The 5,139-nt window shown below is 43.8% G+C and overlaps 1 long non-coding RNA gene across 1 annotated transcript; it reads left to right on the top strand.

Moving 5' to 3' along the window:
• The first annotated feature begins 1,402 nt into the window (after positions 1-1,402).
• Positions 1,403-2,494, top strand: LOC125794059 (uncharacterized). Its single transcript, XR_007433558.1, has 3 exons — positions 1,403-1,906; positions 2,090-2,186; positions 2,284-2,494. It is a non-coding gene; the product is annotated as an uncharacterized LOC125794059 (long non-coding RNA).
• Positions 2,495-5,139: the final 2,645 nt, after the last annotated feature.

Raw genomic sequence — 5,139 nt, 5'->3', positions numbered from 1 at the left:
CGCAGACAACGCAGCCAGCGTTAGGCCTCAACCATTTTGCAGTTGCAGGGAGCCAAATTGACTGAGAATGAAATGTGTTGAAATTATGACATTATTAAATTTAAAACCCAATGTGAATTATTTATGATACGCTCATAGGCGTAGGAACCGGGGGGGATGTCCCACCCAATATTAGAAACAGGTGGATTTGTCCCCCCCAAAAATGATATCAGTTCGCTCAGATCAGCTGTACTATTAATGAGGAGACAGACCGGACCAATCACGGAGCCGGTTCAGGTATTAAGTCCCGCCTCTCAGTAGAAACAGCCAATCAGCTTGCTGGTTTTGCGGCGCGCGGAGCAGAGGCAGTTTGCTGTTGGGGAGGCCCCGCCCCCTCGCTGTGAGATTTAGCAGCGGGATCGGGACGCAGCAGCTTCAGCTGATTTTAAAACAGAGATGAATATACGGAGATTTTACTAAAAGGTAACGATAGGCTAACCACTTCAACTGTGATAATATGTTTCTGATAGCTGGTTAAAAATACACGTCTCTGAATCAGCACACAGTTTAAACCCACTGTGATTAATAAACTGCAGCTGTGTTAGTGTGTAAGCTTATCTTTGGAATTAGCTAGATTGGGAGTCAGGGTTAAAGGAAAAAAATAAAATATATATGTAATGTTTCCCTGTACCTGATCAGCTAATCACTTTAATTTTCAAACTGTTTATTCATTTAGGATTACAGGACTTACTGTGAGCTATAATGAACGAAAATTGATTTAACTAACTAGTTATCTAGAAGCTGGATGTAGATGATCGCCAGAATTTCGTACAGTACTTTAAGTTGGTAGTTTAAAGCAGTTACTTAACCCCGATCACTGCCCTAAACTAGTGTTTTCCACCTGATCAGCTAATAAACAGTCATTTACTGAGTTTACCTGTTAAAATCCTTTAGCCCCCTATGGAGCCTAAATTAATCATGTATATCCACCAGAGGAAGCTCTAGAATATACAGAACAGTTTTAATATGCAGTAGAATATATAAGAACTGGGTTGAGAAACACTGCTGTAACGTGACTTCTGTTCATTTGTATTTCACAGTAAGACCACATATCCTGACGTTTATAAAAATCTCTATGAAACGTAAAGTTACATTCTTTTACATAAAAGGACACCATCTTAAGAAGAGCTCTCAGTAGAAAAAAATAAAAGTGCTGGAGAAAATGTAAATATACAACAGAATTGACATGCCAATACATAATAATAATAATAATAATAATAATAATAACTAGAAAAGGTAAAGTTCGTGAACGAACTTTAAGTTGGCTTGGAAAAGAACGCTAATAACGTTAAAAAGTTAAAATGGTTGCTAAACGCTAAATGCCAAAAACACGGAAATCTAAAAATGTTTGGTTAAACGTTGAAATCTAAAAATGTTTGGTTAAACGCTGAAAACTAAAAATGTTTGGTTAAACCCTGAAATCTAAAAACATTTGGATAAATGCTAAAATCTTGAAAGTGGTTGCTAGGCAGTTGCTAACGTCTTACAGGTGGTTGCTAAGCTGTTGCTAAGCGGTTGCTAGTTATTTGCTAATGTATTACACATGGTTGCTAAGTGGTTGCAAGGCGGTTGCTAAACAGTTGCTTACGTTTTCCAGGTGGTGGCTAAAATGTAGCTAACTGGTTGCTAGGCAGTTGCTAAGTGGTTGCTAGGCAGTTGATAACGTTTTCCAGGTGGTTGCTAAGTGGTTCCTAGGCAGTTGCTAATGTTTTCCAAGTGGTTGGTAAGTGGTTGCTAGGCAGTTGCTAACATATTCCAGGTGGTTGCTAGGCAGTTGCTAAGTGGTTGCTAGGCAGTTGCTAACGTTTTCCAAGTGGTTGCTAGGCAGTTGCTAAGTGGTTGCTAGGCAGTTGCTAACGTTTTCCAGGTGGTTGCTAAGTGGTTGCTAGGCAGTTGCTAACATATTCCAGGTGGTTGCTAGGCAGTTGCTAAGTGGTTGCTAGGCAGTTGCTAACGTTTTCCAGGTGGTTGCTAAGTGGTTGCTAGGCAGTTGCTAACGTATTCCAGGTGGTTGCTAAGTGGTTGGTAGGCAGTTGCTAACGTTTTCCAGGTGGTTGCTAAGCGGTTGCTAGGCAGTTGCTAACGTTTTCCAGGTGGTTGCTAGGCAGTTGCTAAGTGGTTGCTAGGCAGTTGCTAACGTTTTCCAAGTGGTTGCTAGGCAGTTGCTAAGTGGTTGCTAGGCAGTTGCTAACATTTTCCAGGTGGTTGCTAAGTGGTTGCTAGGTAGTTGCTAACATATTCCAGGTGGTTGCTAGGCAGCTGCTAAGTGGTTGCTAGGCAGTTGCTAACGTTTTCCAGGTGGTTGCTAAGTGGTTGCTAGGCAGTTGCTAACGTTTTCCAGGTGGTTGCTAGGCAGTAGATAAGTGGTTGCTAGGCAGTTGCTAACGTTTTCCAAGTGGTTGCTAGGCAGTTGCTAAGTGGTTGCTAGGCAGTTGCTAACGTTTTCCAGGTGGTTGCTAAGTGGTTGCTAGGCAGTTGCTAACGTTTTCCAGGTGGTTGCTAGGCAGTTGCTAAGTTGTTGCTAGGCAGTTGCTAACGTTTTCCAGGTGGTTGCTAAGTGGTTGCTAGGCAGTTGCTAACGTATTCCAGGTGGTTGCTAGGCAGTTGCTAAGTGGTTGCTAGGCAGTTGCTAACGTTTTCCAGGTGGTTGCTCAGTGGTTGCTAGGCAGTTGCTAACGTTTTCCAGGTGGTTGCTAAGTGGTTGCTAGGCAGTTGCTAACGTATTCCAGGTGGTTGCTAGGCAGTTGCTAAGTGGTTGCTAGGCAGTTGCTAACGTTTTCCAAGTGGTTGCTAGGCAGTTGCTAAGTGGTTGCTAGGCAGTTGCTAACGTTTTCCAGGTGGTTGCTAGGCAGTTGCTAAGTGGTTGCTAGGCAGTTGCTAACGTTTTCCAAGTGGTTGCTAGGCAGCTGCTAAGTGGTTGCTAGGCAGTTGCTAACGTTTTCCAGGTGGTTGCTAAGTGGTTGCTAGGCAGTTGCTAACGTTTTCCAGGTGGTTGCTAGGCAGTTGATAAGTGGTTGCTAGGCAGTTGCTAACGTTTTCCAAGTGGTTGCTAGGCAGTTGCTAAGTGGTTGCTAGGCAGTTGCTAACGTTTTCCAGGTGGTTGCTAAGTGGTTGCTAGGCAGTTGCTAACATTTTCCAGGTGGTTGCTAGGCAGTTGCTAAGTTGTTGCTAGGCAGTTGCTAACGTTTTCCAGGTGGTTGCTAAGTGGTTGCTAGGCAGTTGCTAACGTATTCCAGGTGGTTGCTAGGCAGTTGCTAAGTGGTTGCTAGGCAGTTGCTAACGTTTTCCAGGTGGTTGCTCAGTGGTTGCTAGGCAGTTGCTAACGTTTTCCAGGTGGTTGCTAAGTGGTTGCTAGGCAGTTGCTAACGTATTCCAGGTGGTTGCTAGGCAGTTGCTAAGTGGTTGCTAGGCAGTTGCTAACGTTTTCCAAGTGGTTGCTAGGCAGTTGCTAAGTGGTTGCTAGGCAGTTGCTAACGTTTTCCAGGTGGTTGCTAGGCAGTTGCTAAGTGGTTGCTAGGCAGTTGCTAACGTTTTCCAAGTGGTTGCTAGGCAGTTGCTAAGTGGTTGCTAGGCAGTTGCTAACGTTTTCCAGGTGGTTGCTAAGTGGTTGCTAGGCAGTTGCTAACATTTTCCAGGTGGTTGCTAGGCAGTTGCTAAGTTGTTGCTAGGCAGTTGCTAACTTTTTCCAGGTGGTTGCTAAGTGGTTGCTAGGCAGTTGCTAACGTTTTCCAGGTGGTTGCTAAGGTGTTGTTAAGTGGTTGCTAGGCAGTTGCTAACGTTTTCCAGGTGGTTGCTAAGGTGGTTGCTAAGCCCTGGCTGGGGTGCCGGGGTGTCCAAACTTTTGACTGATAGCTGCTCCATACAGCAGCTCCTCCATACACTCACAGTACTGGAGGAGCAGGGGAGAGAAGGGGTTCCGTGCGCAGAGCTGCTCGTGTGCGAGATGGAACTCTGGGCCCCCCATTCATTTCTATGGGGAAACTTCGTACGACATTTGTACGAAAAGCGTACGACGTATCGTCGAAACGTTTACATTTTCGGAAAGAACGCGGTAAGGTCTATAGACCGTCCGATTTTCGTATTTGTATGTCAAAAATTGTGGCGGTTACGGACGTTTAAAATTTGGCCCCATTCATTCCTATGGGAAAAAAATGCGTACGTTTACGAAGTTTTTACGAAAACCGTACGATATATCGCTTCAAAAAGCACAAGCAACCTGAACCGCTATAGGTACTACGATACTGTAAAATTTCGTGATTCTACGTCAAAAGCTGTAGGAGGAGTAGCGTACAACAAAAAAAGCGCGGAATAATAATAATAATAATAATAATAATAATAACTAGAAAAGGCAAAGTTCGTGAACGAACTTTAAGTTGGCTTGGAAAAGTACGCTAATAACATTGAAAAGTTAAAATGGTTGCTAAGTGGTTGCTAGGTAGTTGTGATCATTACTAAAGTGGTTGCTAAGCGTTTGCTAGGCAGTTGCTAACGTTTTCCAGGTGGTTGCTTAGGTGTTGCTAAGCAGTTGCTAGGCAGTTGCTAACGTATTCCACACGGTTGCTAAGCAGTTGCTAACGTTTTCCAAGTGGTGGCTAAAGTATAGCTAACTGGTTGCTAGGCAGTTGCTATCATTTCTAAAGTGGTTGCTAAGCAGTTGCTAGGCAGTTGCTAACATATTCCACATGGTTGTTAAGTGGTTGCTAGGCAGTTGCTATAATTTCTAAAGTGGTTGCTAGGCAGTTGCTATAATTTCTAAAGTGGTTGCTAGGCAGTTGCTAACGTTTTCCTAGTGGTTGCTAAGGTGTTGCTAAGTGGTTGCTAGGCAGTTGCTATCATTACTAAAGTGGTTGCTAAGTGGTTGCTAGGCAGTTGCTAACGTTTTCCTAGTGGTTGCTAAGGTGTTGCTAAGTGGTTGCTAGGCAGTTGCTATCGGTTCTAAAGTGGTTGCTAAGCAGTTGCTAGGCAGTTGCTAACATATTCCACATGGTTGCTAAGTGGTTGCTAGGCAGTTGCTAACATTTTCCAGGTGGTTGCTAAGATGTTGTTAAGTGGTTGCTAGGCAGTTGCTATAATTTCTAAAGTGGTTGCTAGGCAGTTTCT

Source organism: Astyanax mexicanus, unplaced genomic scaffold, assembly GCF_023375975.1.
Source record: "Astyanax mexicanus isolate ESR-SI-001 unplaced genomic scaffold, AstMex3_surface scaffold_38, whole genome shotgun sequence".
Lineage (NCBI taxonomy): Eukaryota > Metazoa > Chordata > Actinopteri > Characiformes > Acestrorhamphidae > Astyanax > Astyanax mexicanus.
This window is presented reverse-complemented; position numbering and strand designations above follow the sequence as displayed.